The following is a 12522-nucleotide window of genomic DNA, read 5'->3' as shown; positions in this document are numbered from 1 at the left end:
GGATCGAGATCGAAGTACCAACTTCAGTTTCCGCAGACATAAAATTTCGTACCCGCGTTCCGAAATACACTCTTAAATATTGTATTGTATTCAAATATTTCTTAATATATTCCGTACCTCCGCCTGTTACACATAAGATAAAAATATTAATATCCGAACACGTGCTTAATCATGGACACATTCTTATTATTTTAATCTTTATAACGAAGACTTTCAACATAAAATATACAAGCATATATACAGGGTGTCTGACGCAAGACACGTAATACCATCTGTGCAGATAAATTAGGTCAAACTAAACAAGAAATTCTGTATCATTTTTCAAACAAACTCGTAAAATTTTGAGTTATTAATTAAAGAAGATTTGTGAATAATAAACTGTGATGGCGATATCTGCCGCCGTATACTTGTATATTAGGCCAAATTGAATAAAAGAACTTTCTACTATTTTGCAAATGATCACGTGGATTTTTAGTTATTAATTAAAGAAAATTGGTACATTATCGTGCACAATCATGTACTTTCTTAGTAAATAATTAAAATCTACATGATTATCTACAAAATGGTAAAGGACATTTTTATTCGGTTTAACGTAATATACAAATACGCAGACATCACCATTACAATTCATCTGAGTACCGTATGGTGCGTGATTACTCACAAATCTCCTTTAACTAACAACTCACAATTTTATATGGTTGTTTGAAAAATAGTAGGGCCATTTTTTGTTCAGTTGGATCTAATTTCACCCGTGATATTTGCGTGTCTTACGTCAAACGTCCAAATATATGTACATATATTTTGTTGTGCTGGCAGCTTAAATATTCGTATTTAAAGACCAAACCAATAAGAATGTTTAGAATTGAGTATGCGGGAATTGGTGCTTTACCTTCAAAAAGTACTGAAAATTGCTAAAACAAAATTTAACAATGTAATCGAAAACGGTGTAATAAGAAATGTAATACGCCGAAAAGTTCGCTTAAATCTTCGTTAACAACTGTGACGACGATCGAATGTTTGTACGCGTAATCTCGATGTAATCTCACAAATTGTCGAGGCAAAGCGCGAGGTTTATCATCGTCAAAGCGCCCGGATTCTCGAATGGCCCCGTTTCTCAACATCTCTCTCTCTTTCTTCCCGAGAGTTTAGAGCGGACTTTCGGCTAAGAACTGACGCGCGCTAAATTGAAGCCACTTGCCGTTACTGTCTCATTTTTTTCCCGGCGTCAAAGTTGCGAGCGGAGTAGGATGCTGCTCGACGGGGCAATTACTTTTAAACGATACCGTGGTGTTTAAGTCTCGTCGGGGAACATTATCCTCACCCTCTCGGATAAGCTGCTTTCTTCGTAATTAACCGACGAGGGAGAGAGCGAGTTGCGGGCATCAAGATGAAGATAAGCGCGAGTTCTAACCTCGGTTAATAATTAATAATTTAAATGCGTTTATATCGGTGCGACTGTTCAAAGACTATTCCCTGATACGGCACATTATTTCAACGGTCCGCCTTTCGTAATTAATCATAAAGGAGCTTCGTGCACTTAACATCTGAATCATCGTGATGTCGTTTATAATATCAACGCAAAAACCGATATTCGCAGGTCGTCTCCGAAAATCAATCATCGCAAAATTAAGTTGCGTCGCAATTTAGCCGTTATGTTTTCGGATAGTTTCTGAAATTTTAACATTCTCCTCCACGCTTCGTATCGGATTTCATATTTTATCTTATTATCGCGATGTCAACTGTACATCCAGGATCGACGACGCTTTCGCTCATGCCTCGCAGTCGTATTTTAAGGCAACATTAAGATCCGCATTAATAGTCGAAACTTGTCTCAAGTAGGAAGCTCAGATTGGGATTTAGTGTTGGATCTGAGTTTTCCAGTTTCCATCACACGTGATTGTCAATAAAATGCCACGTGTGTCGTAAGCGTTAACCGTAAAGCTGAGATCTAAACCTGAATTCAGATCGAAACTTGTCTCACGTGAGACAAGTTTCAAGTGACGACCGTTAATGCGGGACTAAGACTAAGGGCGTGCAACGTGCACGCGCAATACGTAAGTATATTTACACGCATCACACACGCATGTGTGACAAATGTGTCTCTTGCGTTGCGTTTGACGAATGAATCGCGCCGGCGGTTGCATATGTACGAGCGATGAATGCGGCATACACGTACACGTACGCAAACACACATGCAGCAACGTATAGTATTAACAGTTGTGGAATGCGTGACTGGTCGAAAGCAGTTTTCAGCACGGCAACATAAACGAACAATTAATTATTACGGTAACGACGTTATAACGCAATTAGCCCCGACGCTACGGACATAATGCGCAAACAAATGCGATTCAGTGTTTGGCTCTCAGCGTAACAAACTACTTCCGCCAAGTGAAGAAATCCCGCGTCCCTTTGCCGCGGAATTTCGAGTTAATTTTAAACGCTCGTACTTCACGTCAACGATAACGACCGAGCGAAACTGCAGGCTAATACGACTTCCAGCGATCGCTAAGCGGTCGGGTCAACGCGAAACGTCGAACGTCTCGCGTTTCCGCGACCTGCAAAAATCATCTTGCGAATGATTTCTGGTGACCCGGCGAAACGAACGAGGAAGAGTGCTTTAAATAATGCCGAGACTCGTGCGAATCGATAAGCGGTTTCTAAACTGAAATCGGCTTCTAAACTGAATTCGTCGCTTTCGAAGTTTCATTTTACCGTCGATTGACATTTGTTCCTATTATCCGACCGTTGCAATCCTATTTATTCGAGATAATAGGAAGGCCAAAATTATACCTCATTAAAATTCCCAGATTTGACTTTACATGGAATGCTACTTTCTCAAAATTAGAGAACGTTTTTGACACTGTTGTGAAGATTCTAGCGCTATTTTCCAGTCAATTAGCATCTTTCATTAGTAAAATCTTTCAAAATGACTAGAAAAATTAATTTACAACAATATTAGTGAGATTAAATTCGTAAATGTCAGAATATATAATAAATTACGATTACGTAATTTGTTTTAAAAATTATTAAATAAAAATTGTAAGACACTTTTAATGTCAATATCTATTGTAGCGAAAGAGAAATATAAATATTAAATATCCTCGTTATTATATCTAATAAATGATCAGTTTTATTTAACCCTTTATTTAGCAGAGTCACAAAAATTTTAGGAAACAGATTTTCTGGTGTTTAAATGAAGTAAATGGTGTCCCTTGGATGCAATTACTGTTTTCCAAATATCATTTTGAAAATGCTATTATGTATATACTATAGGGTTTACATCTAACACCTTCTGGTCAAACGCGCTGAAATCTCCTTAAACTGCAAACTATCTTTCGCGATAACTATCTGTGAAGTATTGTCGCACGTCTTCCCTTCAGGCATTGGCGCCTCGCTTGAAACTAAGCAAGACGTTCGAGTATCACGTTCGACGATACCAAATGATTCACCCGGTATACAGATCTGGTTCTTGAATTGAGATTGGAAGCGCGACTTTAAATGGGCCGACCCTTCGCCATCCTCCCGCTCTTCTTTCCCCGAGATATCGAACAACCAGACGGTAGGTGTATGAATAGCAATGAGGGTGAGAGCAGGACCGCGGGGGAGGGGGAGAGCAGGAGGAGTGCCGCCCTCGAACACGAAATTTATTTAAACGCTCGAACCACTCCTCCGCGATCGAATTAAATTACACTCCGTGTTGTTGCAAACGATCGAATCTTCGACGCAGCGGTATATATTGTGCAGATCTCTTCTTTCATTGAGTCGCGCTATCGATCCCACGACTGCGTTGCGACTTTTCGCAAATCGATTCGGAAGTATCACGTTTGCGCGAGACCGACAACCTTCTCGCGATTATAGCGGTTTAATGGACACTCTGCCTGAATAATAGATGATGATTCCTGATATCACTTTATTTAAACGTGTGCTATTAATAATCGTCGATCGAGCGAGTTGCCCTCGTCGCAGTGGAACACGACACGTCTGGCCCGACACGCGAACGTTCTGTTTTTTTTCTTTAAGTGTAAGCTCGGTTGCAAAAACGGTTTGCACACTTTTGATCGAGTTAAATTGCAGCGCTTCAAGTTGTCAACAATTGAGGTATTAATAGCCGTTGCTTCAAGTGAGATGCTCATATTTAAGAGTTAGATATGAGTTTTTTCAGTGGAATCGCGATTGAAAATATAGGAGCAGTTTTCGAAAATCTCCGGTTAACCTAACCAGCTGGTTAAATGTACAGTGAACAGTTAATTCTGATTAATTCTGGTCAATTCTTAATAACAAATGCAACTGGTTAACGGCGGTGGAATAATTAGCCAATTAAGATAACCAGAGATCATGAAACTGCTCCATAGTATGACGTATATCGTGTGTTTTAACTGAACAACTCGGATCTAACTCTAAATTCAGATCTGGATATGTTACGCGAGACAAGTCTTAAGTAACAACTATTAATACAGGCCTAAAAACCATTGCTGATGTACATGCGCAATAATCAGTTATGACAGAAACCAAAGTGACAGTATAGGGTGTGACAATGTAAATTTGGAAAGAAGAATTTTGTTTAAAGTAAAAGTAATTTATATATATGATAGATAATGTCTGTCTCTTTGTCCATACATATGTTCCGTATAGACTCCTAAACCCTTTGACTGATTTGAACCAAATTTTGCATAGTTATTCTCTAGGACTCTGTGGAAAATATATAGCTATACCATGAAACCTGGACATCCTACCGCCTCTCCGGATTTCATCCCCTTGACACTTTATGATAACCCGAGCAACCTGGGTCGGGTAGTTTAAGCTAGTATCTTTAAAGTAAGATAACATGACAGTGTGCTAAATGGACAGCAGTGGCTCGCAACTGTGACAACTTGAAGCGCTATAACTTTATCCGATAAAAAGTGTGCAAACCGTTTTGCAACTGAGCATACAGTAACTCTAATTCGTGACGTAATCTGGTTAAATAAACGCAAATTGAGACCAAGTTAAGATGGAGCAATAAATTATACTGAGATTTGAACGTTATTTGGGATATTTTTATCTGCTGATATATCAGAAAGTTGACTCAAAAGACACAATCACGCGTGATATAATTTACCATGTCTATGAATAAACAGGATCAACAGGACCGATTTGTCGGCGGATTGTATTAACCATCTCTCCATCTCTCTTGTTCGCTCTGTGAGTGCTACGTATAACACTTGCTTCATTATTTCTGAGACATACATGAACATTACTTTTCTATACATGAAGCTTACAATCTCCTTGCTTTAACAGTAAATTTTACTCCTCACAATTACCATGAAACGTGACACGTTTTAGCGTCTTATACAACAAAATATATTCCTTACATCCCGATATGTATATTGCGTGTAAAAATTACAAAATAAAACTGTGGGTATCGAAGTGCCCGATTTTTTTAATGACATAACACTCTACCACTTATTAACGTCATTTGGCGTTATAATTTTGCTTACGGTTACCTGGAACGAAACCGTGCTCCCAGTGGATCTCCAAGAGATCTCCACGATGCCGTCGCGATCGTTGCTCGATCGTTAACACCGAACAAATAACATAAACCCGAAAATACAACACCCTGAGTAACGTGAAGTGTGTGACACGACAAGTAACATCTTTACCAATCTAGCTGGCAAGAATATCCTTGCAAGAGATATTTTCGCGGCGACGTCAAATATGAAAATTCGCAAAGTGAGAAGACAGGAAGACAGAGAGGCATCCTCTTTTCCGTCACGTTCCTCTTTAAGGGGCAAAATTACCTTTTCCGGCTAAAAGAAGCAACAATATCCAAGAATTTATTTAAAGGAAACTACTGAGAATGTGAATATGTTTGAACTTTATAATTAGATACAAAGAATATCTGTATTTTTTTTTAATAAAAAGCGGCGTCATTATCGTATAAAAGTAAATAATTTCTATGGTTAAAATATTAATATATTATTTATAATTATATATATATATAAAATTTCCAAACATATTTACTTAATAGTTTTCTCAAAATAAATTCCCGAATATTGTAACTTCTCTTGACCTAAAGAAGTAATTTGTCTCCTTAAACGCCCCCGAAGAAGCGTCGTCTTGGTTAACACGAAAGGAGAGAATCTATTACACCTCACGTTACTCATCCGGGCTTAATAAAAAGAAGCACGCCGGAACAGCAGCACGAGACACTCGGAATCGAATGTCTCGAGACACTCGATCGGTGCTCGAAGGGGCTCAACGAGGAGGGTCCTCCTCTTCTTCTACCTCCTTCTTCATCTTTGTCTCCTTTTCCTCCTACACCACCGTCGTCTTCTCACTGGCCCGGGTCTTACGAGAGGAAGACGTCCGTCCCAAGCAGAGCGGAGTCCCGAAGAAGCGTGGATCGATCCTCGAAATCCCGGAACGCACGAGAGAAACGTCTCTGCACGCAGAAGAGAGAGCACCACGGCACCCCTTACGAGCACGCACTCCGCCGTGCGGATTCGCGTTTCGAGACCAATATCTTCGCCGCCCTTGGAGGCTATCCCCACGAGTGTCTCTCGTCTCATCCGTCCGCGATGCCGCGTACACACGTGCATACGTACATGTACACGTATTTCCGGTGCCAGCACCTACGCGCCATGAATATTTCGACGCAGCGCGATCGCGCAACTTCGACAAACAGCCGCGAGATAAATCGACGAGACACGGGCAATGCTACGGTGACGAAACGGCGTCGTGGGAACCGCAATGCTCGCGTGATTGTGCACGGCTCTTAGCTCGCGCGGATTTGTCACTTTAATATTTAACAACCACGGTGCCGTCAAACGGGGTCACTTTGGACGATTCGCGTGTATTTTCTCCCTTAGTCTCCGAGAATAATCTCTCGGCGAAAAAGAGAATGAGACTAGAAATTTATCCCATATTCCTGACAATCTTAATTAGGTTTTATACAAAGTACTATCATGGAGTTCTAGCAAGCTATGTAACGCAGTATGGCAATCAAAATGTCATTACTTCATCCTTCAAATCCTTGTCAGGTCCTCATCAAGTCTTCTTCAAATTTTCACAGAGAAAAATATTATTTTGTGTGAGAAATAGAAAAACTCGATCATTTTGATTAATAATAAAATATTAAAAGATAATCTGACAACACATTTCGTTATTAACGTATGGTGTTTTTACCGTATACCATTTCAAATATTCCGTCGATTCATGAACGGCCATTTATCCCTTTACTGACTACGGTCTTACATGTTACTTAACTTCACCATCAAACAAGGATTGGTGATGTTTACAAGATCTGACAATATATTTATAACTTATGTTTACAAATCATTCTTATAAATTATTATATATAGCTTGTATTATTATATATAGCTACAATTTTTGATAACGTTTGAAATTAATAACAGTAAATAATTTTCATAAAAATAACTAGTTTTTTTTATAAATCACATCTATTACGTATAAAGTTAGCTACTAATGGTTCCTATTGAATTCTGATAAAACAAGCCATAATAGAAAGAATGAGTGAAATCTCGACAAGAACCTTAACAATGTAAGATAATACTCTAAATTAATACATTAGAATCCTAATGAAAATCTATGTGATAAACCTAACAATTATAATCTTTCAAAAATTTTCCTTATTTATATCTCACTAAAGCCTTATCAGATATTCCAAATTTACGAGATTACCCTAAATTTACCCATTTGCCCATTTAAGTTCTTGAATAATTAAATAATATCAGATACCTGATCAACATTTCTAGTTGGAAAGTTAATATATTAGAATCCTAATGTGGATCTATGTTGGGCCTGATCATCATAATTTTACAAATGTATTCTTTATTCAGTTCTCATTCTACCCTTATTAGATATTCCAGATTTACGAGATTACCCTACATTTACCAATTTAGATTTTTGTACAATATCAAACGGACTAGATAAAAATTTCTAGTTTGGAAATTAATATACCAGAATCCTAACGTCTATTGGCCTGACCATTATAACTTTACAAATGTCATCCTTATTCAGTCCCCATTCTACTTTTATCAGATATTCCATACTTACGAAATAATATTTAATTACCTTATATCTATCCAATTAAATTCTTGCACAATATCAAGCGTACTTGACTAAAATTTCTAGTTGGAAAATTAATATATTAGGATCTTAATGTGGATCTAAATTGGGCCTATTATAATCATTATAACATTACAAAAGTCTTCCTTATTCAATTTTCACCACACCGTTATCATATTTATGATTACTTTACATTTACCCTTTACAGTTAGGTTTTTATAGAATATCAGGCGTATCAAAATTTCTAGTCAAAAGAATATCTTTTGCAATCGATTGCGTTGCCATGAATCGTATTTATTCGCACTAGAATCAGGAAAAAGATAATACGCGACTGCTGTGACATGTCCAAAATTCCCCCGTGGCGTATCCGGGGCTCTCCCTGTCGATCTCTCGCGGATCGCGACAAAACGACTGACAGAACTCGATCGTTCGTTCGTTCATTCGCTCGCTCCTCGCTCACATCGACACCCGCAATTTCCCTTTGCCGTCGTAAATCCGCCGCGACGAATCGACGTCGCAATCGGCCGAGATTGCTCGCGCCGTAAAATATGAAACGCGAACACTTGACGGATGAAGCGCGAGACCAAGGTGGCGGCGACGAGCCCCCTCCGGATGATCCCGCGTGGCGGAGTGCGCCGAGAATCGTGCACCGCATGCCTTTGTATTTTTGCATGTTGCGAGAAATCACACCGAAGAACCGGCGAATCGCCGGCACCCGCATGCATGTACTTATGGCTTGTTTTCTATCTCGAATGTGTAGCCTGTTACTGTTATGTAGCGCCTACTACGACTTTGTCTACTCTCTGTACTCGACTCACTATACTCTCCCCTTCGTCCCTCACCACCTCAGCGTCGTTGAACGACTTACTGGGCGGCATCGGGACGTTATCGATGCCGCTGCGACTGCTCGAGTCAATCACTCGAGCGATTAAGGTGAATCCGACGATATAATTCCCGACGAAAACGCGAATCCGCCGTTAATACGGTTTCAGCATATACTATATTCTGCGGTAAAAGCATTCAACAGTTGAGAATTCCACGTGGAATCTCGTGAAAAATTCTGTTACGTTTAAGGTACAAATGCCTGGACACGTACTAATCCCAAACATTCTTATTAATTTGATATTTAAAAGCGAATATTTGAACATTTAATGCAATAAAATATATATGGATTTATATATATTCCACGTTGGAAGTTTAAATATTCATATTTGAAGACCAAAGGAATAAGAATGTGTTCAGAATTAACTACGTGTTCGGGAATTGAGTTATGTAATAAGTAATTTCGGATTTTTTAGGTAAAATAAAACAGTTGTATTTTTATATTGTCATAATTTGATGAAGCAATACATGCATTGTTTCAATCTGTGATCTTCTGCCATTCTCCGCAGACATTTGATCTCATCAAATTATAACAGCGCGAAGGTATAACCGTTGTATTTTACCTGAAGTGCTCGATCGCGAGATCACTTATTACCAATACTTTTACCTTACGCGTGGAAGATGAAGGATCGATTCGAGTATTTAATTCCGCTCACACGTTTAATTCTTACTAAGGACGATAAGTGGCGGATGCATTTGCATGAAGGATATACACGCGTATAATATCTCCATAGTTCCTTAATCCCAGTCGTATAATGAATTCATCAAGCTCGTGGCAGAGAATTTCCCTTTACTCCGAATCGCGACGTAAACTGGAGCAAAAGACGCGACATTCGAGATGCGTGATAGTCAAAAGGAAAATACGCAATTAAGAAGGAGGGTGGGAGCGGGAGCGTGGTAGAAACGGCACGCACGGCGCGGGCAATTTATTCGGGTCTCCATTTCGTTCGCGAACGATCGACGCGGAACAGAAGGTTAACCCTCTTGGTCGGTGTCCCGCGACGATCCCACGAGAATCCCGAAATCTCTTAAGAACGAAATCACGCTCGATGGGCACCCGCCGCATCGCTCCGGGGATAATTTCTCGCGCGCTCGCAGCGCCCGATGCCCGGGATCCCTCGGCTCTGAATGGGAGTTTTAGCTTTCGCGAAGTTCTCATAGCCGAGGCCAAAGTACCTTCTCAAGAGAAGAGGCGACGCGAGGTCGTCCGTCGATTTCGATTACCGGCCGGTTCGTTTAGCCTTCAGCCGACTTTTTATTTCGAATCGTCGTGCTTCTTGGAGAACGAGGAAATATACCGAGGGACTCGCCACGAGGACATTCAGGAGGAGCAGAACGATATTTGCGGCTTGTTAATAACGAGCCCTGAGTAATTTACGACCGGTTAATTGCGCCTTTCATACGGCCGTGATGCTGAGAGAACGTGAAAAGTGAAGCGATGAAAATATGCTCCGTTAGAGAATTTTTCGTTCAATTTTTCGACTCGGGATCTTAAAAGCACGAGGCTTTCTCTTCGCCGAATGCGATTCAACACTTGAAAAAGTATTCTCGGCTATAGAAAATGTAAGAGAAACCAGGTCAAGTTGGATCAAATTTCAAAATTTCGAAGTTATCATTTTCCCCGCAACTAATTATCGTAATTGACTATACATATATGATATAGACAACCTCTAGATTTTTATGCTATTCACAATCCTGTAAACCATATATTTTGTTCGTAATAATCGAAATATGAACATGCTGCAATATGGCCATCTTGCCCTGATGTTGGGGTAAGTTGCCTAATGAACCAGGATTCACACTGCATATGATTTTGTATCAAGTATCATTTGCTCTATTAAATTAAACCATGTTGTTTGATAGAAAAAAGCGCTTCCAGACAACATAATGTCTAAAATCGGGACATAAAACGTCTTAAAGATCATCTTTAAGATGTCTTTCAAACGATTTACATATAAATATTTTTAAAGCGTTTTAAAGATTATCTTTAAGACATCTTATGTCCCGATTTTAGACATTATGTTGTCTGGGGTTATTATTTAAACAAAATAAAATTTAATTTCTAGAAATCACGAGGAAGGAGAGCTGTACACGGTAGAGTTGCATAAAAAGGATAGACCGTCAATTATGTAAAAAAATAAATGTCAAGTTTCTTGAGATTATTTAAACATAATTGTCTTTTTAATAAAATGAGAAAATTAAGGAAAGAAGTTTTGTTCTTTAAACCAAAAAATAAACGATCAAACAATCAAATTACTTGATTAGCCAAACAGTTATATTTTTTGAGTCAAAAATTGAGTTGCATGAACTATTCCAATATAGATTAATTTCTTTTAATTGAATAAAATTTATTAAAAGTTCATAGAAATCTCATTTCCTCTATGTGAATATCGGAACATCATATGTCAAATATCAAATGTCAAACACAGTGTGAATCCTGCATAAGAAGGCCACATATAAAATACATATCTTGACTTAGTTTCTAATCTTCTGATTTAATTTGGATTTTCTACTAGAGTTCTCCACAACCCCTTCACAGTCACCTGCTGGTTTTTAAATATTGGTCAACTCGTCTGTCTACATCTGTTTTTAATTTTATGAAGGAAAATTTATTTCATTGCCCGAAGCAAAGTATATCATGTATTTGCAGAAAACTTTATTCTAATTGATAACTTAAGTTTATTTATTCACGATGGAGAATATTAACACAAAATGTGTCGAGACGCTATTTGGCAACTTTTAAATCAGCTTCTTCTAACTCTTCTTCTTAACTGTAATATCATTTTAATGAATTCTAATAATTCTAATGAAACTAATCAAGAGAGAATTCTAATAAAAAGGGAAAAGTATCTCAAAGGAACATTTTGCGATTTCGTTTCCACTGTTTCTCTCAAATACAAAGCAAATGCCTAAACAAAGCAAATGCCAACATGACCCTTGTGGTCCAACTGGTCTCTCCTATAATTTGTTACCTCTTCTCGTACATGTTGTACATTCCTCGTATTTAACATACCTGGCAATAGAGAGTTTTTATCCTCACCAGGAATGACAAATCGATTTTGTAGCTTATTATGAGCGCGCCATTGCGGACGAGAGCGCGCTTGAAACGAATGCCGATCAAGATATCAAAAGCGCGAACGTTGAAAGTGCGTCGCGATGAAGTGTGAAATTTTTCAATGGGCAGTTGAAAAGATCCGGCAATCGCTAGTTAATTTAACTACCTATTTACGAGCGCTTCGAGCACCCGTTGCAAATACATTCCTGTTTGATATTTATTTCAAGAGCTGTGGATGATGCTTGCGTGCAACAAAGCATTGTTCGTCAGTTATTTTCTGTGCAACGTAATCCAATTTACTCGGATATGTGTGTCTTCTCTCCTATTATCGTCATTTTTCGTACACTGTTCCATGCGTAAATGTATCTCATACAACTGATATATTCAGGTTTGCAAACCAAATATAAAACAACATGATGACCCCAGGCCTTATCGTCCTCCTTTCTCTCTTTGCGAGATCTTTTGTGCAGTTTCTTTCTACTAAAAATATCAACAAGTCAATCTAATGCCTTCAAAAT

At 38.6% G+C, this 12522-nt stretch overlaps 1 protein-coding gene across 3 annotated transcripts in view; it reads left to right on the top strand.

The window, feature by feature from the left end:
• Positions 1–12522, top strand: part of LOC116841223 — a 515039-nt gene that overhangs the window by 401896 nt on the left and 100621 nt on the right. The gene's annotated exons all lie outside the window — the stretch shown is intronic.

The sequence above is a fragment of the Odontomachus brunneus genome, unplaced genomic scaffold (assembly GCF_010583005.1).
Source record: "Odontomachus brunneus isolate Ranch 3 - 2012 unplaced genomic scaffold, Obru_v1 Obru_scaffold_014, whole genome shotgun sequence".
NCBI lineage: Eukaryota > Metazoa > Arthropoda > Insecta > Hymenoptera > Formicidae > Odontomachus > Odontomachus brunneus.
The sequence above is the reverse complement of the archived record's forward strand: the minus strand, read 5'-3'. Positions and strand labels throughout refer to the sequence as shown.